Source organism: Elgaria multicarinata, chromosome 2 (assembly GCF_023053635.1).
Source record: "Elgaria multicarinata webbii isolate HBS135686 ecotype San Diego chromosome 2, rElgMul1.1.pri, whole genome shotgun sequence".
In the NCBI taxonomy this organism is placed as follows: Eukaryota; Metazoa; Chordata; class Lepidosauria; order Squamata; family Anguidae; genus Elgaria; species Elgaria multicarinata.
In genome coordinates, this window is record NC_086172.1 from 184,150,952 (window position 1) to 184,178,699 (window position 27,748).

The window sequence follows — 27,748 nt, forward strand, 5'->3', positions numbered from 1 at the left end:
GCGGCGAGGGAGAGCGCGACAGCCGCGCACACCGAAGAGGAGGAGGAGGAGGAGGCGGCGGAGGAGGCAGCCGCGCGCGGCGGCGGCGGCGGCGGGATTTAATGCGGCCGGGCGAGGGAGCGCTGGAGCCCCCGACGACGGCTTAGGCTGCCCGGTGCCGGGCAAGGTCATCGCCCCCCCCCCGGAGCCGGCCGGACTCGCCTCCGGCCGCCGCCCCCGCGCTTCCCATGGGGCGAGCGGCGCGGCTCGAGCGCGCCCCCCGAGCCGGGCGCTCCGGCCCCGAGCCGCGCCGCGCTGGCCGCCGCTGCTGCCCTTTAGGATGCTGCGGCTGCTGAGCGGGGCACCGGGCTCGCAACGGCGGCGGCGGCGACGACGACGACGACGGCGAGGAGGGCGGCCGCGGCAGGACAAGGGGCGCCCCGGTCGGTCGGTCGGTCGGTCGGATTCCCCGGGAGGCGGCAGGTAAGCGCCGCCGGCTTCGTCTCGGCTCTCTGCATTGCAGCCCCCGCGCAGCTGCCGGGGGGGGGGGGCTCCGAGCGAGTAAATGGTCGGTCGGCGGATTGGAAGGGGGGGTCGGGAGAGCGGCTTTTCCGGAATGGGGGTGTCACTCTTGGGGGGGGGAGCCCGGGCGTGGACTGCTTCCTCCCGCCCCCGCCCCCTCCGGTGCCGTCGGGCAGGGAGGGGGAGGCGGGCGAGATGGATGGAAGGAGGGGTCACGCTGTGCATGGCCAGGTGTGGCCGCTGCGCCCCCCCCCCCACGCGCGCTTTTCCTGCGGGGCGAGGGGGGGCGGAATCCGGGGCGCAGGAGCCGAGCGTGCTCCTGCGATCGGGGCGCCGAGAGGGAGGTGAAGGGAGCCGCCGCCGCTACTGCTGCTCTACGACACACACACACCCCGACTCAGGGGGCGTCGAGGTCCCCCGCCCCCCGCGCCTCCGGAGCGCGGTCGCTGCCTGCTGCTGCGGCTCCGGCAGGCTGGGGGAGCTCCAGGGCCGTTTTTGGAGGGGCCGGCGGGGCCGGGGAGCGGGTGGCGCGCTGCACGGCGGGGCCCCCACGCAGGGCGAGGGCTTCAGCCCCAGCTCGCCCGGGGTAGGGCTCCGTGGGGCGTCGGCGTCCGGGCGAGAGAACGGCTGCGCCTCCCCGGCCTGCGCGGGCTTTTCTCCGCAGCCGGGAGGGAGAGGCGGGTCTCTGCCGGGCTGGACGGGAAGATCCTCATGCCGCGCCCGGGGGGGGGGGGGGACCCCGGCGCTCCGAGGACAGCGCCCGGCAGGAAGGGCTGAGGCGCAGGCCGGGTCGGGTCGAGCTCCGGCCAGGGGGGGCGCCGCCTGCCCACTCGAGGGGGGCTGGGGTGGAGGGTGGGGAAGCGGAGCCGGGGCGCGCAGCCTCTCTCTCTGGCCCAGGGGAGGGGGCGCACCGGGCGCCCGCGAGGGGGACTGAGCCAGGCCGAGGAAGGCAGGGCTGGGGCGGGCAGCAGGCGCGAGGGAGGCGGCGGCGGCTCCCCGTGGAGGTCCCTGGTGCCCGGCGACCTCGTTCAGCTGCCCAAGGGCGCCTTCCGCTCCCCGCCTGCTCGGCCTAAACTGATTTTGCTCTTGCAGCACGTGCCCCATCTTGGGGGCGCTTTCCCTTTCATTCCCTCCCCCCCCCTCACCAAGGGGCGCTGTTGCAGTCCTTGCAAAAGTTCTGTTGCTGGGCTGGGGAGTGAAGGGGAGCGGGCAAGTGGGGAGGGGGGGCGGCTCTACCTCCCCTCTTGAGGCCAAGGCTGAGAGCAGGCCAGCCTCCTCGAAAGAGGCCTCCCCAGGGTGGGATCCAGGGAGGGATCTAGGGTGGGGGCTGGGCAGGCCAGTTGTGGCTGACATGTGGGCTGGCGCGTGGGTCCCCTGGCCTAGGTGCTGCTTCCCCCCAGAGGCAACCTGGCCTGAGTCCTCCTGGGTGCACCCAGAGCCAACCCCCAGGCTGCTGCTGCTGCTGTCTCCCCGCCCCCCTTCCCTTTGACTTGCTGTGCTGGAATTCTGCCCTTTGTAACATCTCTTCACGGAGAGTGTGAATCCTAGGCTGCCACCAGCCCTGAGCTGACAAGAAGGCCTCAGAGGCCTCAGCTGCCCTGGCTGGGCCCCCACCTGCAGCGTGGCCATGCTTAGGCCCTGCCTGCCCCCTGGGGGTGTGGTGAAGGCTGCGTAGGCAGCGGACGGACCCCCCACGCCATGTCCCTCTGGCCTGGGGCCGTTGGCAGGCCAGGCCTGTTCAACGCACCCAGCCGTTCTGGCCCGAGGGGGCCTTGGGGCTGGGGCATCCCGGAGCCTCCAGCCAGCCGCTTCCAGGCCAAGGAGACCCGCAAGGTGGGGTGGGAGCTGTCCCCCTTCTTGGCAGGGAGGAAACGGGAGGCCTCTGTGGGTGTAATTGCTCTCTCCCCAGGCGATCGATACTTCTTCTGCTTGAGGGCTTGATAACAGGGCTGGTTTTATAGGAAAATCTTTGGGATGCTATCAGAGCAAACGTTCTGCTCAGAAAATCATTAAAATAGCTCTGTCGTTAGCAGGCTGAGCCGAGCCTGAGCTAAGTAGGCGACGTTTGCCGGTGAACGGGGTGTTGGGGGTGGGGAGCTTCCTCTGAATGTGTGTGGGGAATCTGAGGCCTCCTTCCGGGTCCCCACATGGATGTCACTTTGCTCAGGCCTGACAAGGTTGAGTGGCTTGTGTTGATCCAGATTGTTCAAGGTGCCGTGCTGTTCTGAAAGAACTGGCGGGGGGGGGGAGGGAGTGGGGGCAGAATGCCAGGTGCTGCAAAGGCCAGGCCCCCGTGAAAGCCAACAGTGCCGGGTTCAAACCATCAGGTGCCTTCCTTTGGCCCAGGGCATTGGGACCAAAACAGGGCCTGGAACGCCTGACCCGCTCTTGCTCAAGTTGGGCAGAAGCGGGCCTCCCGCCGAGGCGAGGCCCAGATGTCCTCCCCTGACGCTCTCGGCGCGAGACGTGCTTCCCCCGCCAGTTGTTTCAAAGGAGTGAGGAAGTCGCCGGCAGCTGAGCGATGCCGCCCAGGCTTCTGCATGCAAGGATGGGGGCTGGCTGTTGTGTAGATGCCGGTTTATTCGCTCTGTGTCTTCCGTGCCCTTGAGCCTGAAATAGATGCAGCTTTAAAAGAAAACAGGACACCTTCCAGGGCGGCTCTTTCCGCGTTTCTCGTCTCATCATGCTGCTGCAATAGGAGCAGTGACTGTAAAAGCTCCAGGTGCGCTGAAGTGAGTAGGCAGGCCGGGTGTGCATGCGTGCGTGTGTGTGTGTGTAAAATGAAAGGGGGCTCTTTTCTGGTCATTCTGAGACTTCTCAGCCACCCCTTCCCCTCATTTGGGCTACAGGTGCATGGTGGCAAGACACGGTCAGGCGGAACAAGGGAGGGAAGTCACACGTCAGGCCTTGCACCTTGGAAAGCTGCCTCTGAAGGAGCCAGTGTGGTGTAGTAGTAAGAGTGTTGGACTGGGAGTCGGGAGATCAGGGTTCTAGTCCCCACTCGGCCATGGAAACCCTCTGGGTGGCTTTGGGCCAGTCCCAGACTCTCAGCCCAGCCTACCTCACAGTGTTGTTGTTGTGAGGAGGATAAAATGGAGAGGAGGAGGAGGATTATGTACGCTGCCTTGGGTTCCTTGGAGGAAAAAAGGCAGGGCAAAAATGCAACAAAAAATAAACAAACCTCTCCCCTGCCGCCTCTTGCGTGGGGGAGGGCTGGTTGGCGGCTTGCAGCTGGTGGTCTTCAGAAGCCTTCCCTGGCCAAAGGAAGCCAGGCGGTGGCTATAAGAGGCAGGACTTCTCAGTGGTGGCACCTTTTGTTAGGGAATGCTTTCCCAAAAGAGGTTTGCCTGGTGTTCTCTGTTTGGCACCAGATAGAGACTTTTCTTCCCCAACATTTTAGAGACCTAGTTCTAGATTTTTAGGGCTGTTTTATTTATTTCTCTGCTGTTCGTTGTTTATTTATTTATTTATTTTTTAAATTGCATTGTATTTTATATATCTGTATGGCATTTTAGTATTTTAGTGGTCTGTAATCTATCCAGATAACATTTCTTGTTATAAGGATAATAAATAAATCTGGCCGGTCATATCCTGTAGCACAGGTTTGCCTGTCAAACGCCTGAGTTGGATGGAAGAGGAGGAGATTTTGGAGCATCCATGAGAAAACTCCTCCTGGGTCAGAACAGGCATCCATTTAACTCGGGATCCAATTGGTTGAGGGATGTTTGAGGAGGGTGAAGGGGGCGCAAGGCATTTATTCTAGGAACAAAAGACCCTTTCATGGAAGAGAGGCGAGAAGGCTCCTCCTGCAATGTTCGCTTCGTAGGAGGAAATTGTAAGTTGAGGCTCCTGCCTTAGCTTCAGCATCACGTAAGGAGTGAAGGAGGGCAGCTTGGGCACCAGCACTTCTCCTCTTGGCCTTCCAGGCCACATTTTCTTTCTCTGAAGGTTGCGGGGTAGCATGGAAGCAGTGACCGGAGACCTGGAGCACTGAAGACTTCCCTTACAAGCCTGTGTCTCAGCTGAGGACAATCCAGCAGCAGACTGTTTTAGGACGGGTGGGTGGAGGCAGGGTGTGGAGAGGGAGGCAAGATGGTAGACTGGGCAAGGGCTGGTAGCCTTGGCAGGGCTCCAGAAACCGCGCCTCACCAAGGGTGAGTGAGGTGCCTCAGCAAGCAAGGCTCCCTGTATCCTGGGAGACACGCCAGTCGTCAAGGGAAAGGAGGAGGGGGCATGTGAGCGGCCCCCCACTCCGCCCATTTGGGCATAAGTAGGCCTTGGGTTTGGGTTTTCAAGGAATGGACTTGGTCTCGAATGAATTACACATGGAATTCATAAACAGGAAAGCTGCTTACAATAACTTCACTTATGTTACTTTTGATGTAACAGGCGTAGAATTGATCTCTACGGGAGGCTGGTTGTCAGGATAACTCAAAACGTTAACAAGCAGACTTCTAGCTAGAGTTTGGCATACCGCTGATTTCAGCTTCACTGTTCCCTCTTACAAAAGAGGGAGAAAGTTGGGGCTGGAAGACCAAAGGAAGGGTGCTTGGATTGGGGCTCAGTTGGGAGACTCTGGCGCAGGTCGGGATGTTAAGGTGTGCCCCATATTATGTCCGTGCTTTTTCGTGTACGAGTGATTTGGTAAGCCCTTTAACTCTCTCCCTGAAGTTTTGATGATAGAGCGCCCATGTTTTTTGGTTTCCCCCCTAAATTACATGAGACCAAGTTATTTGTGCAATGAATATCGGTACACCACAAGAACATAAGAAGAGCTGTGCTGGACGGCACAAAGGCCTGCTTAGTCCTGCATTCTGTTCTCACAACGGCCATGAAGATGCTCCAGTGGGAAGCCCAAAAGCAGGACATGGGTGCAGGAGTGCCCCCTCCCTCGCATCTTCCCAGAGGCAGGCCTGCCGTTGGCATTGGAAGTAGCAGGACTAGTAGCTGTGGATAGCCTTATCCTCTGCCCGCCATGAATTTGTCTAATCCCCTTTTAAAGCCATCCAAATTGGCGGCCATCGCTACACCTTGTGGCAGAAAATTCCATTGTTTAACCATGTGCTATGTGAAGAAGGCCTTGCTGTCATCTGTCCTATATCCACCCATTACATCTTGACTTCTGCAATTGCCTAGGAAGCATAAAAACGGAAGAAGAGGGAGCAGGAGATTGGATTAGATGGCCTTCTAGGACCTTTCCAACTATACTATTCTATGATTCTAAGAGCCATGCTGGAATGGATCATGTAGTCCAGCACTTGGTTTACATAGTGGCCAACCAGCTGTCGACCAGGAAGCAGGACATGGGTACAACAGTACCCTCGTGCCCATGTTCCCCAGCAACTGGATTATATAAGCATAGAATACTGCTTCCAAAACCGTTACAATGACCAGCAGAGAGAAGCCATTTCTGTCTATATCATGATTACTATTTTCTCTCTCTTTAGATTAGGAATTGACCCACAACAGTAGCAGCCTCTTAAGTCATGTGGACAGCAGTCGCAGCTGGGCTGGCCATAGGAAAAACAACCCAAATCAATGTGATCCCTTCCTGGGATCTTTTGGTGGGCCTAGTGAAGGCCAGACACTCATGTGGGTTTTGGAATGGCAGGCATGGCGCACTCAGGTGGGTGGGGCAGGAGGACTCTCCCCCCCAACTCAAACCCCAGGAGCCCGGCTTAAGCTGTGGTGGCGTCGCATCACCGGAAGGGGCGCGGTGCCGGCCTTTGATCCCTTACATGCTCCATTTTTATCGGTTGATTCCCCTTTTGCAGAAGCCGCCATCTGCCATTAATGGTGTGGCTTGTGCCTGCCCTCCAAGATAAAGCCATCCAAATGGGTGGCCATCACTACATCTTGTGGTAGTGAATTCCATAGTTTAACTAAGCACTGTATGAAGAAGTACTTCCATTTATCTGTCCTGAATCTCCTACCAATCGGCTTTATGGGATGACCCTGGGTTCTAGTATTTTGAGAGAGGGAGAAAAATGTCTCCCTATCCACATTCAATGATAAGGAATGCCAACAGGCACACAACTGTGTATCAATTTTAACAATTAAATCAGACAAAACAGGAATCCGGTTATGTGTCCTGTTTCGTCATTATTTCAGACTTCCTCAGCTGCACAGTCTTTAAAGTCTGTAATTAAGTAAACATTACTTCAGTACATAGGCTTACTGGGTTACTATCCTTTTTTAGGTGTGGTGACCAGAACTGTACACTGTATTCTAAGTGTGGTCCCACACCATAGATTTGTTTAAAGACAGTATGATACTGGCAGTTTTATTCTAAATTTCTTTTCTAATAATGCCAGGCATGGAGTTTTGCCTTCTTTTCAGCAGCTGCACACTGGGTGAACATTTTCATTGAGCTGTCCACCACAACCCCAAGATCTGTTTCTTGTTCAGTCACTTGGCTCTATCACACCAGCGTTATAGGCTGCTGTCAATGTGGGTTGTGTGCAAAGGACTCAGATGACGTCGTCCATTTCCTTCCCTGCCCTCGCTCCCCCCCCCCCCATACGCTGTTTTTTGGTGCGGGGAAAGTCTGTTTCTTCTGGTAAATCGAAAGGACAACACGCTACCCTCAACGTGTATTTTCATCCATCGTTTTCAATTTGATGTTCTGTGGGCGTGTTTTCAAGGGGCGGAGAGGGGCCTGCCTTTTCTCCAGCGGGCATTTTCACCTTAAAAGAAATGTGGAAAATGCACCCTCCTTGCCAGCAGTGCCCTCATTTTTACAGATAAAGAGATCAAAATTGGCACAGTGGTAGGTCTTAAGGAGGGCTTTAGCCATGCCAAGCTTGAATCAGATTGGGTCATCCCTTAATTTTTTAATGATTTTTTAAATCCCCCCCTTAAACCCTTTTCCTGGTAGTTCACTAATACAAAGGATCAATCTTCCATTCCTTTGATCATGCGAAGCTGTGCATCTTCAAGTTCATAAACTACAGATCTGCTGGTTCCCTTACTCAAAAGTAAATCCCATTGATTTCAACTGCATGTACATCCCACTCATACTAATGCATGTTTACCTTTGAATAAACCTCATTGAATAGAGAGAGACTTACTTCTGACTTTTAATAGTGTGGTCACTCAGAAGCTTTCTTTTTTAAGTCTTAAAACAGCAAACTGGAAAGAAGTATTCTGCAACCCTATGCTTACTTCTGAGGTCTTACTTCTGTTTACTCAGAAGTAAGCCTCTCTCAGTATTGAGTGTTTACTCAAAGGGAAGCCTCCATATGATTTTACTATCTTCACGCTCCAAAGCCTCCAGGCAGGGTGAGGGGAACGGACGTAGCTCAGGCAACAGGGAATAAACATGTAGGGAAGGAGGGCGAGGTGTTGAAGACCACCAACCAATGAACTGTAGGGGGACGTACAAAGGAGATCTGGGGCTGCTGTGCATCTCAACGGAAGAACAGCGATACGCTGGTGTGCAGGAGAGGAGAGGTGTAAAGATGAATGAAATTTAAAAGTGCAAAGGTGTAAGTTGATCAGGCTTTCACATGCTATGGAAATGAGGGTGGATAATTTGAGGGTAAACAAGGGCAAATGTGCAGGTGTGATGGAGCTAACTGCTAGCTCAGATCCCATCAGGTTATACTTCGTTGTGTTTTTTTGCTGCAATGTGCATCACTTTACACTTGCTTACATTGAACCACATCTGCCATTTGGATGCCCGCTCTCCCATCGGCAAACTTGGCCATTTCACTGCTCACTCCTAATTCCAGACCATTTATGAACAAGTTGAAAAGAACTGATCCCAATACCAATTCCTGTGGGACCCCACTATTTCCTTCCCTCCATCGGGAGAATTGACCATTTATTCCTACTCTCTGCTTTCTGTTCTCTAACCTGTTACTGATCCATAAAAGGACCTCTCCCCTTATTCCATGACTGCTAAGTTTGTTCAGGAGTCTTTGGTGAGGGACTTTGTCAAAAGCCTTTTGGAAATCCAAGTAAACAATGTCCACTAGATCACCCCTGTCTACATGTTTGTTCACACTCTCAAAGAATTCTAATAGATTAGTGAGACAGGACTTGCCTTTGCGGAAGCCGTGTTGATTCTTCTTCGGCAGGACTTGCCTTTCGATATGCTGACTAATTTTGTCTTTAATAATGTTTTGAACCAATTTACCTGGAACAGATGTAAAGATAAAAACTGGCCTGTAATTTCCTGAATCCCCCCTGGATCCCTTTTTAAAAATTGATGTTACATTGGCCATCTTCCAATCCTTGAGGCTGAGCTGAGGGACATGTTGCATATTTTTGTGAGGTTGTCCGCAATTTCATATTTGAGTTCTTTGAGAACTCTACGATGGATATCATCTGGGCCTGGTGATTTATTTGCTTTCAGTTTGTCATTAAGGTTGAGAACTTCATCTTTTGTCACCACTGTTTGCCTCAGTTCCTCAGACTCCCTTCTTCAAAACATCAGTTCAGGCACAGGCATCTGTCCTGTATCCTGTGCAGTGAACATCGATGCAAAGAATTCATTCAGCTTCTCTGCAATCTCCCTGTCCTCCTTTAGTGCACCCTTAACTCCATTGTCATCCAACGGTCCAACCGCTTCCCTAGGATCTGTTGCCTCATTTGAAGAGAAAACTGGAAGCCATTCTAAAAGAGCAGACATAGATGCCTCATAATATATCATTAAATTTGGGCTCTTTCCGTGAACTGCTCACAGCATCCTCCCCAACATGGATTTTTTAATGCCTGATCTTTCCAGCACACACACACTGGCAAACTTACACAGGACAGCTAAATGGTTTAATTTGTTTTTAGCTGTGTATATTTATTGTTTTATACTGTATGCTTTTATCTGTATGCCACCCTGAGATCCTAATGATATAGAGTGGGATACAAATGTTTTAAATAAATAAATAAATAATAAATCAGTGAGACCTTTATTGCAGGGAATCTCATAAGAACATCAGAAGAGCCCTGATACTAGATCAGGCCCGGGGTCCAACTGGTCTAGCACCATGTTCACAAGCAGGGCATGGTGCAACAGCACCCTTTCGCCCATGTTCCCCAGCAACTGGCATACATAGGCATACTGCCTCAGATACTGGAGACAGTATATAGCCATCAGGACTAGTAGCCATTGATAGCCTTCTTCTCCAGGAATTATCCACCCCCACTTTTAAAGCCATCCCAATTGGAGGCCATCCTTACATCTTTTGGCAGTGAGTTCCATAGTTTAATTGTGCACTGTGTGAAGAAGTTAAAGGCAAAAGTGTAATGGTTAGCTGATTGTCAGTTAGCTGATTGTCAGTAGCTATAGGCTCTATGTAATTGTAGGGCCATCAAAAGCTAAAAACTACAGCCTTGACAGATCCACGCAACAGATTTCCCCATGGAAATCTCTGACGGGCAAAACACATCTGGATTCTTGGGGCCATCCTTCCCAGGCAATCGAGGACAAGAGACAATAACCTGAATGGTTCCTAGAATCAGCCTTTTCAGGCAATCAGAGACACGAATCTCCACAAACAGCACAAGGATCAGGAATGGTTCCTGGAGCCGTCTTTCCCAGGCAATCAAAGGCAGGAGTTCTAGAAAAGGCCCAAACTAATCCACACACGGAGAGAGACTTCGTCCAACCTTGAACCTTCGTTGGGATCTCTGCGCTACGTGGGCGAGACCTAAAGGCCGAACGTAAGTCCACACAAGCAGAGAGTTCTGTGCCATAGCTTCCACCTCGGTAACTCCACGCTGCTTCAGTCTAGATGGGGAAAAGTCCACGACTTAAGATCAAACCCAGCTTGATGGCACTGTGGGCTGACAAGAAGGAAGAGACACTGCCCACAGCAAAGGAGAGTTCAAAGTCTATGGAAAGCATCACAGGACTTCCCATGGCAAGTCCTTAGCCATCCAGAGTCCTAATTAGGAAGAGAGTTCATGGGCAGAGTGCCCCCAGAGGCTCAGGCAATGGCAGGTCCAAAGAGAGCGGAATCTGGACAATGCATCACCGTAGAGGAGGGAAGCGTGGCCCTAAGGCACCTTCTCCGGACCTCTTGGCAGACAAAGCCCTCGTGGCCTTTCAGTGAGGCTCTCCTGTCCAAACAGGGCCTCACTGCTCAGCCATACAGGGATGATGCTTCAATCCAGGTGACTCTTCTGCAAACCCCACGCCCATTCCTCTCAGGTTCTCACGGAGAGTTTCCAGCCTCCCTCCCTGTCAAGGCTGGTTCTGCAAATGGACGGGGTAGGTGGGTAGAGCGACTCACCCTGCTCTGCAAACGCTGACACAGATTCTGACATTCCACAGGCTGAGTAGGCCCAGATCTGTCCAGACGTCTTCTAATCAACCCTTGGCTATAACCTTCCAGGCCCACTGCAGTGCTGAAGCTGGGCTCTGACACCGGGGGGGGGGGGGCTCTGGCTATGTAGGACAGCACCCCCCCATTGGCTTCAGCCGGCATGGCCAGTGAAGGCTGATGGGTCCGGAAGGTGGCCTACAGAAGGTTGCCCTCGGGGCGAGAGCAGCCCTCAGCTGATCCTGGAAGGCAAAGCGCCCCTCCTCCTCCTCTTCCTCCTCCTCCTGTGGAGCAATCATCAGAAAGTCTCTCCCGCTTAGCAGCCAGCAAAAGGTGTGTGTGGCAGGGCCAGGAGGAAAGGCCTGGATGCCCCCCACCAACCCTCCATGAGCCCCAAATGCTCCCTCCCCCGCCACCACCTTGATTTTTCCGGTTCCCCTCCCACCAGCCTTGAAAACTGATCCCCTTGATCAGGCTTTCCTTCTCTGTAACTTCTTATGTTTGGATGTTGTCAACTCAAATCAATTGCCGGGAGCTGGAAAGGCCAACGTTGGCTAAAGCGCTTTGGAAGGTGGCCCAACGCCTTCAGTGGTGGCCATCTGGAAGGTCCTGCAAGCAGCCCCTGCGCTGCCGTGTAGGGAAGTAGGTGGCCCAAATGCACACAGAGGGCTGAACTGCACATGATGGGTGAGCTCTGCGGCTGATCGCCTGGGCTTTTCAGCTTATTATTATTATTATTATTATTATTATTGTTATTATTATTATTATTATTATTATTATTATTATTATTATTATTAAAATGATACTGCAGGGGACTGATAACATTTTGCAGCGGAGGGATATTGAACAGCGGGGAGGGTTTCCTGGAAAATGTTCCTATTCAAATTAGGCTAATTTGCACAGGGTCATTTGCATTCAACATTTTTCAGTTTACAGTGGAAAAAAAAATCAGTTTGCATTGGAAAATTGCTAGAAGGTGATTTAATTTAGCATGTTTACTAATTACAAGTAAATTAAACAACAGGCTAAAAAAGCACCCCATGTTAACTTTTTGTCCCAACATACCAGAAGTATTTGAATTGAGATATTTAAAGGGGGGCCAAATTAAGGCACACTTAGGGAGCAACCCTGTGGTCCCTAGGCATTGTCTGAGGGGCCTTAGGATACTGGAGAGGCCAGGGCGCGAGCGATCCCCAGGCCTCCTTCCCAGGCCTCCCCCTCTGAAGCGCCCCAGGGAAATGCAGAGCGGGGCGGCCTCTGACCCTTCACCTCTCGTCCTGCCTAGGGTGGACGTAAGCCTCTGATTTTAGGTTATGCTCCTCAGGGGTGCAATTGGTAGGAATGTGCCCTAAATGTGATTTAAAAGTTATATTATGTAGTCATCTTTATTGGAATACTTGTAAAAATGTGAAGGCCGGAGAGTGTGCTTTCCCCTTTACATTGCTCAAGTGTGAGAAAGAAACCAAAGTGCCGAAAACGGTTGATAGTCTAATTCAGCCTTCCATGACCCGATGCTCTCCAGATATTTTGGATTCGAACTCCGAGCATCGTCCAGCTGGGGATTCTGGGTGTCACTCTTCAACACACCAGGAGAGCACGAGGTTGGGCAAGGCGGTGTTCATGGACGTTAGCAGCCCACAGAACAGGGGGCCTGAGATGCTGAGGACCGCACCCCAAAGTCAAGGGGTCTCCGCTCCCTCGCTCTCCTCCATGGAGGCCCCTGTGGTGCCTTCAGTTGCACCTCCACCGCTGTCTGGTTGCAGTGCACACTGAGATGCAGATGCATTTCAGGGACATGTAGTGCGACAATGGAATCAGCTACCTAGGGAGGTTGTGGGCTCTCCCACACTAGAGGCATTCAAGAGGCAGCTGGACAACCATCTTTCAGGGATGCTTTAGGGTGGATTCCTGCCTTGAGCAGGGGGTTGGACTCGATGGCCTTGTAGGCCCCTTCCAACTCTGCTATTCTATGATTCTATGATTCTATGTGTCCTCCTCTCACAGACTGGCTGCGAGGGACAATCGCCTGTAAAACCTCAATGACAACTTTCAAACTGCCAACGCTGCTTAATATTGTACGTGTAATTGGCACCCAGTCAGCGTTACCACTGAATGTAATACAAGGAGCCTTTTCCATGGAAAAAATAAAGCACTGGAAAAATTTCCGTGGAAAATGTACCCCCCGCCCCAGTCACTGCTGTTGAAACTCTCCCCCACTATTGCACTTTCCTGATCAACATCATCTTCTCTGCCGACTGCTGTTGGCCGAATATCCTGCTGGGAATCTGGGTTAAGGTTTGGATTGGGTCCGCACCAGGGCAGGGCTAATTGCTCCCACCCCCCTGCCAGCCTCCTCTCCCTCCCAGCCCAACAGCAACATAAAACAGTCAGCAAGAATAGCATTTTGCAGCAGTTTGGCCTTTAAAACAAGGTGACAGGAATTTGGTTGTCATTCAGTATGCTGATGACACCCAAATATATTTCTCTATGCCTTCGACTACAGCTTCAGCTAAGGATCGTGTGTCTCCTCTGAATGAATGCTTAGAGTTGGTAATGGCCTGGATGAGGAAAAACAAACTGAAGCTGAATCTCCAGGCAAGGTGGAAGTGCTCACTGTCAAAGGCCACAACCCGGGTTTGGAGGTGTGTCAACTGGTTCTGGATGGGGTTACACTCCCCCTGAAAGACTTTGTTCACAGCTTGGGGGTGCTTCTGGATCTGTCGCTCCAAATGACAGCCCAGATAGATGCGACGGCCAGGAGTGCCTACTATCAGCGGCGGCTGATACGCCAGCTGCGCCCCTTCTTAGAGTTGGAAGACCTAAAGACAGCCGTGCATGCGCTGGTAACGTCAAGGCTCGACTTCTGCAATGCGCTCTACATGGGGCTACCTCTGTGCCTAGTCTGGAAACTTCAATTAGTCCAAAATATGGCAGCCAGGCTGATCACTGGTACACCTAAGGGTGACCACATTACATCAGTTTTAAAATCTCTTCACTGGCTGCCAATTAGTTTCTGGGCAAAGTTCAAAGTGTTGGTTATCCCCTTTAAAGCCCTACATGGTTTGGGTCCAGGCTACCTGCAGGATCGCCTTCTCCCGTACAATCCGCCCCACACACTCAGGTCCTCTGGGAAGAATCTACTTCAGCTAGCAAAAACTAGATTAACAACTGTTACCCAGAGGACCTTCTCTTCTGCCGCTCCCAGACTGTGGAACTACCTGCCGGAGGAGATTCGTCAACTTGACAGTCTTTTAGAATTTAAAAAAGCAATAAAGACTGATCTATTATGGCAGGCCTATCCAGTGAAACTTTAGGATGTTTAAAGGATGTTTTAAAGATGTTTTAATGATGTATGATATGTTTTTAATCAGTTTTTAATGTGTATTTTATATCATGTTTTTATACTGTTTGTTTTATACTTTGAATGGTTTTAGTTTTTGTGAACTGCCCAGTGAGCTTCAGCTGTTGGGCAGTATAGAAATAACATAATAATAATAATAATAATAATAATAATAATAATAATAATAATAATAATAATAATAATAGGATGGGTTTGCTCTGAGCCCAGCCGTTTGGAAGCTCATCTGAATTCAGGCAGACATTAACCTTCTGGGCCCAGTTACCTGACTTGCACGTTCTCAAACTGGGCAAGGAGGCCAGAATCCCCTTTGGGGTTTCAGGTGTGGGGCAGGCGGGCGGAGCGGAGGAGCTCTTCCATCCCTTTCAGCTGCTTCCGTCCCTTTTTCATTTCGCCTGAGCCAGGGTGCCTGTCGCCCTGGAAAGTTTGGCACTGCCCGGAGTTCAGCTCAGGGGAAAGTGTTTTTGCGGTGATGAAAATCAAGTTGCAGCGCGACGGTGTCGGAGTACTTCTGAAAGGCCAATTCCCTCTGGGGCTTCCAGCGTGAAATTAATTGCAAGTGGGACTTCCTCCGGGCGTCTTGAGACAATCCTCTCTTGGCAATTATCGGTTAACACTTGCACTGGGGAGATAAGGGAAGCAGAGGCGAGTTCATCCCAGGGTGTCTCTGCGCACGCGGCCAAGGAAGCCTCTTGCTGCTGTTCGTAGTTCAGTGACCAAGCTGAGCCGGGCAGAGCGCCTGAAGTCATGGGCAGGCGCTGGGTGGCTACAATCCTGGAGCAGCGCTGCATTCCTAGCGAGCTGTGGGCAAGGCTGACACCAGCACCCTCGCCATGGAGCTGCCTGTGAAGGGCAAAAGCAGCAGTGGCACACCCACACCCCCTCGGTGGCAGGCCTGTCCTTGGCCTGGTAGTTGCCCATGTGGGCTGGCAACTTGCCATGGGTTGTGGCTTCCCTCTAGGCAGAGCGTGAGCTTGTGTGCGTGTCTGTCCTCCATGCTGGTTCCCTTCAGTGTCCGCCGTGTGCAAGGGGGTAGGTGAGGGATGCCGCTTGGCCCGTGGTTGCCAAGGCCTCTGTTGCTGGCTCGATGTCTTGGCTGGAATAGCAAGAATCGGGGCCTCCTTAGCAGTGCAAAGCCTGACAGCAAACACACTGGGTGCATTGGCCTGCCTGGCTCTCCTGCTGGGTTCCGAGGAATTTGACATGGTGGGCAGCCCGTGGGCCACCTCCTTCTGTGGTGAGAGACCCGGTGTGTTGGGCGCCACAGAGCGGACAAGCTCTGCTGTGCCCGTTGCAGCCATGTTGAGAGGTCCTCAGAGGGGTCCAGCCAAAGGGAGGCCCTCTGATGACCTTTGCTGGGGGCAGTGATGGACGGAAACTCTTGAGGAGCAACCAAGGGCCAGAAGCTTGAGCCTTGGGCTTGGAGCCTGGCTTGGGAGGGAGGCTGTGGAGAGTGTTCTGTGTGTGCGTGTGTGTGTGTGTGTGTGTGTCCGTGTGTGTGTCCGTGTGTCCGTGTGTCCTCCTGTTGGACCAAACACCACCACCACCACCACCACCCTGAGTCCTTAGCTGTGGCATCTTTAGTACTCTTGCGGTTTGGCCCTCAGGGATTCTGGCTGTCTTTTGCATCTGGAAGCAGGGGAGCTGAAAAGACAGGTGTGTTCCCTCTCCCAGTTTTAAAATAACCTTGGAAACTCTGAATTCAAAGGGTGAATTTGCAAGGAGTGTCAAGAGCAGATTTTAAGAGTATTCTCACTGATGGATGTGAGCAGTCTTTGTGATTTGGCAGATGTTAATGTTTATGCAAATCGCACCTGAGCCTCACGGAAGGCACCCTATGATGCTGGGCCAGGGAGGCTACTGCTTCCCCCCACCCCTGCCCTGGGGGGCCCTGGGCGAAGGGAGCTCTGCACCCTCCTTGCTTGGGGAAGGGTGTGGTGGATTCTCCTGCCAGCCAAGCAGAAGGCAAAGTGCAGGTAGCTTCTGGAGCTCTCTTGACACATGGGGGTGGGGGCAAGGAGGGAGAGGGAATGTCATTCTGCCCATCTGGGCAGTTGAGGAGACCACCTCCTTCTGGTGGTGCTGACAGTCCCAAGGGGTGGGTGGAGCTCTTTCCGCAGAGACGGGTGGGGGTGGCCCAACGGAGCTTCATTCCTCCTCCCAACCCCCCCCCTGCTTAAAAGCAGTCTGGCTCAAGTGCGCCCCCTCCTCCCACGCAGGATTGCACGGCCGTGCGGGGCACACGCACGCAATCAGCAGCCCTTGAACGGAAAGGACGCTTCAGCCCACGGCCTCGGCGCTTCTGCACCATCATCCATCACACGCTGGCTCCAGTCGTCATCTCAAGCTCTGACTAAAGGCACCTCCAGACTCGCAGGCAGGCAGAGTTTGAAAATAAGCCCAAAGCAAACCCAAAGCAATAGCAGTGAAATGGCTGCAAACGGGGGAGCTTGGTGGGACTCGTCCATCGTTGCCATGGGCAGCAATGTCCAGTCAGGGCTGCTTTTGCAGTTCACGAAAGCCAAACCCGAAAAGGGTCAGAGCATCCAAGCCAGGTCAGGAAAAGAGAGAAACAGGTTCTCAGGGTGCCCAACGTTTCTGTTACAAAGCCCAATGCATTTCGGCCAGCATTCTCTCAAAGGCCTGCTTCCAAAGGCCTGGGTTTGAACCCGGGACCTTCCGCGTGCCAAGCCAGGCCTCCGCACTGAGCCCGTAGTAGCACGTCTCCATGTGGCGAGAGGTTCCAGGGACAGCGGCTTTGCCTGGGTTTCCTTCCCTTTGGAATGAGGTTGCTGAAGGCTTCGGGGCATTTTGCAATATTTGCAGTTATTGACAGATCTTGAGCACAGAGGGTAACGGTCATTCACTTAAACTTTCCACGGAGAGGGAGCCAGCAGCCGGAGGGGCCTACAGGGCCCAGAGCAGAGCGCTCTGCCCCTTTTCACCTCTCTCCCAAACGACGGCGTGGTATTTTTTCCATAGGCACCTCGGTTTGGGTTGGGCAGAAGGAAAACCTGCCTGGATCCGGTGGTAGATCTCTGGGTGGTTTGTGGCAGGTGGGCCAGGATGTCTGACTGCCGGTTGTCTAACAATAGCAGCCGCGAAGCGACTTGCCTTTTCCCCATCCTGCATTATGCATTCATATACATGAAGCCGCTGGGGGAGGTTATCCGGAGATGTGGACTGAGGTGTCATCAATATGCGGATGACACCCAGCTCTACCTTTCCTTTTCATCAAACCCAGGTGAGGCAGTGACTGTTCTGAACCAGTGCCTGGGCACGGTAATGGACTGGATGAGGGCTAACAAACTGAGACTCAATCCAGACAAGACGGAGGTACTGTTAGCGGGTGGTTCATTTGTCCGGCGAGGTGATGTTTGCCCTGTCCTGGACGGGGTTGCACTCTCCCTAAAGGATCGGGTCCGTAGTTTGGGGGTGCTCTTGGATCCAGAACTGTCACTTGAGGCACAGGTGAACTCAGTGGCAAAGAGCACCTTTTATCAGCTTAGGCTGATATACCAACTGCGCCCTTATCTGGACAGTGATAGCCTAGCTACAGTTATCCATGCTCTGATAACCTCTCGTTTGGATTACTGCAATGCGTTATACGTGGGGCTGCCTTTGAAAACGGTCCGGAAGCTTCAGCTGGTACAAAACAGGGCAGCCCGTTTACTAACAGGGACTGGCTGGCGAGATCACATTACGCCAGTCCTTTTACAACTTCATTGGCTGCCAGTCCAGGTCCGGGCCCGATTCAAAGTGCTGGTATTGACATTTAAAGCCCTAAACGGTTTGGGGCCAGGTTATTTGAAGGAACGCCTCCTCCCATATGTACCTACCCGGACCTTAAGATCATCTACAGGGGCCCTTCTCCGTGAGCCCCTGCCAAAGGAAGTGAGGCAGGTGGCTACTAGGAGGAGGGCTTTCTCCGCTGTGGCACCCCGGTTGTGGAATGAGCTCCCCAGAGAGGTCCGCCTGGCGCCTACACTGTACTCCTTTCGTCGCCAGCTGAAGACCTTTTCATTCACTCAGTATTTTAACACTTAATTTTAACTTAAATTTAAATTATACTGTTTTAACTCTGTATTTTAACCTTATATCAGTTTTGCTGCGTGGTTTTATCCTGGTTGTGCTTTTTATATTGTATTTTGTATTTGTATTTTTAACTTGTTGGTTGTTTTATGATGATTTTAATTTTTGTGAACCGCCCAGAGAGCTTCGGCTATTGGGCGGTATAAAAATGTAATAAATAAATAAATAAATAAATAAATGCTGCTGGAAGGAAGGGAGGAGGGAAAGAAGTGTGGGGTAACCAGGCACCGTGAGCTCCATTCCGTTCCGGTACTCAGAAGGCATCCCTGGACTCCGAAAGTGTCGGTCTTTTTGTACCAGGCTCTGGAAGGTGGATTGCAGTTAAAAACAAAGAAGATGAAAAAGAGTAGATCAGAAAGCCTGAAATGATGAAGCCTGCCCATTCTGGACCTAGATTGCATCATTTCCGGGGGTGGGTGGTCAAGGCCTGCCACCTTCTCCGAAATGGCTGTGCCTTTCCTAAACGCTACCTGGCTTGTAATGTCTGGTTCTTTCATGGGGTTTATAAGCCATTTTATAGACTGGATTGCGCTTTCAACTATCTTGAGCTAAAACAAACAAACTCTCATCTGCAAATAGAAAACACACACACACAGCCCCCTCCGACTTCTGACACCATGTAATGTCAGGTTCTTACGTGGGGTTGTGGAGTAGAGCCCAAGAGAATCGAGAAATAAACACAAACGGTGTTTATTTCTCCATAGCCTGAACAGCGTCCAAACAACGCAGCAGCAGCAGCAGCAGCAGCAGCAGCAGCACACTCTGGATACAAGGACTAACTGACAGCCAAACCTTGATTGGTGAAATAGAGTTCAGCTGTGCTGAGACACGCGTCGTCTTAAAAGAACATTACACCACATGGCTAATTCCCAGTCATTGTGGGGCCACGAAGCGATGCTCTCTCCAGCCCAGGGAGGTGGGCCCCAGACCAGGGCCTTCCAGGTAATTGGCAGCAGCAGTCCTGCTGAAGCCCCCCCCCCTTTCCTCTGGCCTGTTTGGATCGAGTTGCATTTTTGTATTGTTACAAAACAATACAGCCAGCCAGCAGTCCGTGTGTGTGTGTGTGTATCTCCCCCCACTTCCCCAGAATGGGCCGTGGGGTGGGGTGGGGGGGCAGGAGGGAACCCGTGTCCAGTCCCGTTTTTAGCGGCTTCCTGCATCTGCTGGGCCTGGACTTGAATACTCTGTGAAGCTCAACGTGAGCTCTTAAAGCGTGTGCGTTGCCTCAGGGGCCTTTGGGGGGTAAAGGGAGGCTTCTGGAGGAAGGCCAGCTTGTGGCCAGCCCACACTCCCACTCCCACTCGCACTCGCTTGGGTGCCATTAAGGGCATAAAGCTTGAAATTCATCCAGCTGAGCCAGTATTGAAAACAAACAAATCGCCTTGTAAGGCAGCCCAGCCTCAGCCTGCATGTACAGACATGCACGTGCTGTGGGCAGCGACTCAGCACCTGCATTTAGCCTCAGGCTAAGATTAGGGTTGTGTAAGTTGCCCAGATAGAAGGAAGAACTGGGCTGCTCACCCACAGCCTGCCCTGCCCTGCCCTCTGACCGGAAGCAGCAGCAGAGAGAAAGCGCGGCTGTGTTGTGGCTCACCCGTCTCTGAGTGACCCTGGGGTGGGGGTGGGGCAGCAAAACTGGGTGGGCCGGGCAGCCTGCAAGCCCCACAACTCAGAAGGAAGGATCCTGTGGTGAAGGCGTGGCTTGAGCAGTGCTGCCCACCCCCTGCCTGTTCCCACTCCGATCCTGCCTGAGACCACCGGGGAAGAACACCTTAGAGTAAGGAGGAGGAAGACATCTCCTGGGCAGGGGCGGGGGGGCTTCCACCCCCGGGGGTCCCACCCCCCACCCGCATGCTTGCCACTTCTGGCTGGTTTGGTTTGGAGGCAAAGCAGTGGTGTGCCTTGCATGGCCACTGCTCTCCCTGGTCCTGATCTGCACTGTGCGCCTGGCTGCGGGTGCCAGGCCCTGGTCCTTCTGCCACTGCTCTGAGAGGCAGTGGCAGCAGCCCTGCGTGGGCGGCCCTTCCTCAGCCGGGGCTTCTGGGCTCCGTCTCTCCGCTGGGCCGCCGGAGTGTGCGCGTCGTGTGCTGACCCTTGGCTGCTGTACCCGGTGGCCTTCCTGCCCCCTCCTCCCAGCATGCTCAGGGAACATTTTTGGGTTGGGGTCAGCAGCTGGGAGTGTGCTGTTGCACTGCGTCCCGCTGTTTGGGGGTCCCTGGTTGTCTGACCCGAACAGAGATGCCCCAGAGCTTGCGGGTGTTGAGAAACGTGAGGCAGGTGGCGCCCAAAAGCCACGACGTCCCCCTTGGGTGCTGTGTGGGGCTGGGCCTCCACACTGCAGGCCCTGGGAGCTTCAGGAGAGAAAAGCCTTTTTCTACCGGGAGCCCAGGAGCCTGCTGGTCCAAAGTCCCCGTGCGGCAGGTTTGCTTCCTGCGTCTTTGTATCAGCTTCATCCTTGATCAATTTTTCATGGAGTGCTTCAAGCGCTGCTCTGTGCCAAAGCTATCCATGCGTCTCTCCTCTGGAAGGCTCAGAGACTGGAATGCTGAGTTAAGGACATCCGAACCCAGGAAGGCCGCTGCCGCCAGAGGAGGGCTGGGAGGGCACGCAGGCGGCGGAGGCTTGGCCTGCTGCACCGGGTGGACTGTGGCCCGCCTCCTCCAGCACACCACTGTCAGCATTGGGGGCTGGGAGAGGCTGGGGCCGGTGGCCGTGATTCACACTTTGCTGGGGAGGGGAGCACTTTTTGCAGCCCAAAGGAGGCTCCTTCCAGGTTTCGTTAAAAAAGGGAGCTTATTTTAAAGCTCTTTTTCGTTTCTCAGTGAAGATGCTTGATCTGCCTCTTTGAAAAAGCACAAGAGGAGATAAAGTCCTTCAGGGTTCTGGGATTAATTAAAATGAATCTAATAATAATTTGTTGGAAAATGTAATTGAATATGAGATTAAAGTCCTGTGACGGTCATTGTCTTCTCCACCGGGGTCCAGGCCATGCGTAGCTTGCTCTCTGCCTGGGTTTTGGCGGGGTAGAGGAGATGCATGCTGCCACGGAGACGCAGGCACCCTTGAGTCCCCCCCCCCAGGTTTAACACTGGGGAGCATGGAGGGACCTCAGGTGGGCAGCGGCCCCCGGCCCCGTGATGGCAGGCCAAGGAGGGAAGTCCTTGCACGGCGCCTCCCCTCGGCCCAACTGGGGAGGTTCCATGAGACGTTTCTGGGGAGAGGGATGGGGCGGCTGCCCTGTTTCTACCCTCCTGTTGAATCCCACCCCACGGGTCTCCCTTGGGCATATGAAGCTCCTTCCCAGCAGCTCTCCAGAGGCGGGCGAGGGTGTCTGGGTGGGGGCTTTCCCAGCCCTGTCGCTCCTAGAGATGCTTTGAAGTGGAGATGCTGTGTGCAGAGGCTCGGCCTGGGAAGTCCTGCACACATGAAGCAGGGACTCCCCTGCCCTCCCCCCCCCCCCCGGGGCTCCACTGCCCTTCTCAGAGGTGCCTCCTTGCCTGCCTTTGGTTCTCGTTCTGCTCTCTTTGTCCTTGGCTTGGGAGTGTCTCCCTTCTGCCTGGAATTGGTAATGCTTTTAACAAACAAACAAACCCCACCTCGTTTCTTTTTCCTTTCTCTGCTTGACTTCCATCTTCTACAGAGTCTGAGTTTACATTTGTATTTCCCCCCTTTAACCTGTTTTGAAAGTTGGGTGACCATGTTGTCAAAATGGGCTCCAGGCGGCTTGAGCCGAGTTTTCCCCAGACAGTTTGTATCTCTGCATGATCTTCTGCCCTGCTCCTCATCCTCCCCCCACCCCCAGCCCAGCAACGTTGTTTTGCTTTTTTCCAGTTGGTGAGATTGGAAACGCCTCCTGGGCTTTGCTTCTTTGCATCATTCGGGTCTGTTGGGGGGAGGCGTTGGCATTTCCGGCAGAGAATGGGGGATGGAGGCCTCCCGTTTGGGCAGCTGCGCTAGGAACATCGAAGGGCCCCTAGACGGACTCAGAGCCCCCTCCCCTTGGTCCACCTAGCCCAACACGGTTGGCCCTGGCAGCAGGGGCTGCGGGGGGTGGTGGGGGTGGGGGTCTCAGAAAGGGTCCCCTCCCATCCCTGCCTGGAGATGGTGCTGGGATTGAACCTGGGAAAGTGATTCAGGTGTTCTCCTAGTGAGAGCGATATTTGCCTATCTATCTATCTATCTATCTATCTATCTATCTATTACATTTTATATTGCCCAATAGCCAAGGCTCTCTGGGCAGTTCACAAAAATTAAAGCCACAAAATTCATCTTAAAATACAATTTAAAATATAAAAGTTTAAAACTACAGTATGAAAGTACAACCAGAATAAAACTTAGCAGCAATGCAGAGTTTTAAAGTACAACAGCAAATTTAAAACAGAGCTTAAAGGCTAAGGTGCTAAAATGTTAAAATGCCTGGGAAGATAAAAAGGTTTTCACCTGGTGCTGGAAAGAGCACAAAGTAGGTGCCCAGGCAAACCTCTGCAGGGCACTTATTCCACAGCCAGGGTGCCACAACTGAAAAGGCCCTCTTCCTGGTAGACAACCACCTCACTTCCTTTGGCAGGAGCTCACAGAGAAGGACCCCTAATAATGATCTTAGGGTCCAGGCAGGTGTTTATGGAAGACCCTTGTTTCTGGATCCCTGATCATCCTTGTTGCCCTCTTCTGAAGCCTCTCCACCTTATGAAGCGGAACATCTAATTTCTTAGGAACACCTACTTTCTTTGAACAAGTTTAAATCTCCAGGGCCTGATGAACTGCATCCTAGAGTAATAAAGGAGCTGGCAGAAGAACTCTCAGAACCGCTGTCTATTATCTTTGCAAAATCATGGAGGTGCCGGCCGACTGGAGGAGAGCTAAAGTTGTCCATTTCTTCAAAAAGGGCAAAAAGAAGGAGCCTGGGAACAACAGACTAGTCAGTCTGAGATCCATCCCTGGGAAATTTTGGGAACAGATTACGAAGAAGTCCGCCTGTAAGCACCTTGAAAACAATGCAGTGATTACTAGAAGCCAGCATGGATTTGTCAAGAACAAATCTTGTCAGACTAATTTGATCTCATTTTTTGATTGGGAAACGTCCCTTGTGGACTGTGGGAAAGCTGTGGACATAATATATCTTTTTAATAATAATAATAATAATAATAATAATAATAATAATAATAATAATAATAATAATAATTTATTTCTTACCCGCCTCGCCACTTGGACCAGCTTTTGACCAAGTGCCCATGGTATTCTGATTAACAAACTAGCTAAAAGTGGGCTAGATGGAGGAACTATTAGGTGGATCCACAGTTGGCTACAGGATTGGACTCGAAGGGCGTTGCTAGACGAGGCCTTAGCGCGCTTTGAGACCCGGTTTCCCTGCTGTGCATCCAGATGACGCACAGGGGAATCCGGGCCCAGGCCTCCTCTAACGCGCCATAAGCGAAGTCGATTATGGCGCGCCTTTTTCGCAGCCCCGGCCTGAGGCCGGGGCTGCGGAACGTCTAGGAAGGTCCGTGGGTTTTTGCAGCCACTCGCTTACTCGCGAGTAGCCGCGAAAAGCCACGGACTTGGCACAGCGCTCATACGAGCGCTGTGCCCATCGCGCCAGGGGGGGTTTGATCCCGGGGGGGAGATGGGGGAGGGAAGGCCGGACCGGCAGGAGAGGCAGATGGTGGAGGGTGACACACGGGAGACGGCGAGGGGATGGCGGAGGGCGACGACGGGGACGGCGAGGGGGGGCGGAGGGGGATGGCGAGGGAGGGCGGATGGGGGGGCTTAAGTAAAAAAAACCCTTACCTTCTCCGGCGGCTTCGGGCCCCACTTGGCCCCTTTAAAAAAAAAAAAAAAAATGGCTGACGCTGCAGGGCTTCTGTCGTCCCTGCACGTCGGCCGTCTAGGAGGCTGGGCAGCGCGCGTTAAATTTAGCACGCCGTAGCCCCGCATCCAGGCTGGCTCAGCCGGCCTGGTCTAGCAAGGCCCAAAGAGTACTTATCAATGGAACCTTCTCAAACTGGGGAGAGGCAACGAGTGGGGTACCACAGATTAATATTTGTATTAATGACTTGGATGAGGAGGTGCAGGGAATGGCTTATTAAATCTGCAGATGATACAAAATTGGGTGAGATAGCTAATACCCTGAAAGACAGAAGCAAACTTCAAAGGGATCTTGATTAGATATCTAAAATTTCCGGAAATTTTGAAGCCATGGGGGGAAAACGGAAAAGAATGAGAAAAACGCAATATTAGCATTTTTTACAGATTGAAAGTCACTTTCTTACTTTAGGAACTTAAAATATAATTATGTACAAGTTGGTTTGGCATTAAATTACTACTTTTTGGATATTAAAAGTATGGTGTATTCAAGCAATTATTACAAATTAAATTTACTTTTAATTTTTTTTTACTTTCTTTTTGTAACAAATGGAGCTAAAAGCTCCTGATCTGTAAGCAACCTCTTTGGTTTTGCCAGTTTATGAGGAGCAGGCAACAAACAATTTAAAAAACAAACAAACAGAAGAAACCATTGGCATTAGTAACGAAGAAAATTATGCCTCCGCCAGTCCTCCACAGTGTCAAGCAGACATGGAGCACACTTTCCCATAAAAGAACTGAGAAAAAGGAGGATCCAAGAGTCAAGGAGTATGCATGAAATTTAATCAGACTCATTTTCTTAGCTATAGGTATCAGTTCCAGTCTCTGCTTCAGTGGCAGTGCTGCCCCCTAGAGGCAGAAATTCACCTTGCTCTTGCATTTGAGAGTCGTAGTCTCAGTTTGCAACCTAGGTACACAGAAATTGTAATAACCTGATACTGTACATAGTTTTTAGAAATCAGTTGGAGAAGTAAATATCTGAATATGTTGTCTTAAACATTTTATTCATCATGCTAAAATAAAACATTCCATTTTTTTATTCCCCCCCAATTTTTCAGAAAAAAACAAAACAAAAGGTTTCTGAAAAAAGGAGGTAGGGGGAAACGTTTCTTCCCTGAAAACATTTTTTTCCAGGGCCTTCACATCTCTAAGGCGGGAGCACTGTGCTGAAAACAACAGAATGAAATTTAATTGGGATAAATGCCAAGTTCTACACCTAGGAAAAATAAACCAAATGTACAGTTACAAGATAGGGGACACTTGGTTTAGCAATACTACAAGCGAGAAGGATCTTGGAATTGTCCATTTCTGGGCACCACAATTCAAGAAGGACGCAGACAAGCTGGAGCGTGTTCAGAGGAGGGCAACCAGGATGATCAGGGGTCTGGAAACAAAGCCCTTTGAAGAGAGACTGAAAGAACTGGGCATGTTTAACCTGGAGAAGAGAAGATTGAGGGGAGACATGAGAGCACTCTTCAAATACTTAAAAGGTTGTCCCACAGAGGAGGGCCAGGATCTCTTCTCCATCCTCCCAGAGTGCAGGACACGGAATAATGGGCTCAAGTTAAAGGAAGCCAGATTCTGGCTGGACATCAGGAAAAACTTCCAGACTGTTGGTCCATCTAGCTCAGGATTCTGCACATGCACTGGCAGCGGTTCTTCAAGTTCTCCAAAAGAGAAGGGCCTTTGCCCGATGCACCTGGGGTTGACAGGGCTGGAACCCTTTTGCACGCAGGGCCACGGAGGGAGGGCCGCCCTGCCCCTGCTGCAGATTTCGGTAGAATATTGTTCTCCGCCATCATCATCATTTCCATCTCCTTGCTCCCATGAAATGTGCCTAAAGCAACTCGTAGCACAGGAGCCGCAATACAAGAAGAAGGAGTTGGATGAACTGATGAGATGTGGAAATTGAGAATCTGAACTCTGGGCGATTTACGAGATCAGTGATAGCAAGCCCAAGGATCTTCACTTGGTGTCAGTTTTATTTCATATTTTTTATTCCACAGATAGCTCCCAAAATGAATAATACCATGGTGATTACTAGAAAACACCGAACGTTGCCATATAGTACGAGCTACACAGCAGCAAATAAAAACCTCCTCCTCGCTTCTCAGAGGCATCTGATCTGCTGCAAGAAACCGGCCCATGTCACATGACGCCACCCCTTCGGTGCTGGTGGCTGAGAAGCCCCACGCCAGCGGTGGATGTGGTCATGTACCCCTCAGATGAGTTTATTAGAGCTTTTCAATGTTTGCTTGATTAATTTTTCATGTCCCCAGGATGAATTGAACACAGCCCAAAAAATAAATTAAAATAAGTGCACATAAATCATTTACCATTCTTGGCTCCTGCAAAAATTGTTTCCACAGCAGCGCCTGTCCTTTTTATATGCCCTTATTATTTTCCATCGTTCTCACTGAACATTCCTGATGAGGATAAGAACTCTGTGCCTGCCAGAGATCCCAATCCCTTTTCCTGAAGGCAGAAGTGCTGAGCTGGTCTGTATCATCCCAGAACAGGTTGGATTAAGGGCGGAGAGTTCTTTAGTGAAAAATGCCGCAAATATCTCTCTGCTTTTAAAGAACCAAAAGGAGCACATTCGTTTCTAGCACAAGTGAGGAGGGGGGACTTACACAAAGGATTTGCACCTCCCCCTCCCCCCTTTGCCCTCCAACACTTTTGGCCTGGCTTCAGCTACTGGGCGGTGTAGAAGTGTAAGTACAATTCCCAGTACAATTTGCGCCAATTTCATAGTTTGTGCAAATTCCCCCAGTAGGCTGAATCATCCCCACTTTAGACTATGGAGGAAATTTTGTTTAAATTAGGAAATTTTGAGAGATTTGTGCAAATATCCCATTTCATAGAATCATAGAACAGTAGAGTTGGAAGGGGCCCACAAGGCCATCAAGTCCATTTGATCGCTGCTTGCTTTGCACAAATCTCCCATTTGTGCAAAACGAGCAACAATTGCAAATGCAAACAGGCATCGCGCAGGACAGGAGCAGTGAGAGCTTGTTCACCCATCCCTCTCTCTCTCTCTCTCTCTCTCTCTCTCTCTCTCTCTCTCTCTCTCTCTCTCTCTCTCTGTGTGTGTGTGTGTGTGTGTGTGTTTCATTCCTATCCTGCTTGTGGGCTTCCTATTAGGGGGATCCAGTTGGCCATTTGTGATAATAGGGTGCCGGACTAGAGCGGCCTGTGGACTGATCCGTCGTGCCTACTCTTACGATTCGAACAATTACCGGGACACAGATTCTGGGTGTGTGCAATGAACCTGATTTACATGCTGTTTCCATGCGCCAGGCAGGTGGCCAAATGCAGTTGCTAATGGTGGCTCCTTTTTACTGACTCTGCAGTGTTCTTGTTCAGAAATTCTCCACACTCTAATGTGAGAAATCTTGAGTCATTCCTTGAAAAATGATGATTATATGGACTCAGGAAACTGTGACCTTTGCACACGAAATAGTTTGCTTCTTTCTCCTTCTCCTTCTAATTAGCTGAAAACACATTTCTGCAACCAGAATGGACAAGAGCTTGAAAAGACACCGAAGCCAACAGCCGAGACCAAGGCCGTGAGGCAGAGCTTCAGCCAGCTGCTCCCGGGGCGCCAGCACTAACCCTGGGGGGCCAGGGGACTTTCCATCACCCAGCTTCCTGGGTGTGGGTCAGGGTG

The 27,748-nt window shown here is 51.9% G+C and overlaps 1 protein-coding gene across 3 annotated transcripts in view; it reads left to right on the forward strand.

Annotated features, from left to right (window-relative positions):
* Window positions 1-354: 354 nt before the first annotated feature.
* The window catches only part of LRFN5 (leucine rich repeat and fibronectin type III domain containing 5), an 84,256-nt gene continuing 56,862 nt past the window's right edge, over window positions 355-27,748 (forward strand). For all 3 annotated transcript variants that reach the window (XM_063147695.1, XM_063147696.1, XM_063147694.1), the window contains exon 1: window positions 355-462. The gene's annotated coding sequence lies outside the window, so the exon portion shown is untranslated. The remainder of the gene's footprint in view (window positions 463-27,748) is intronic.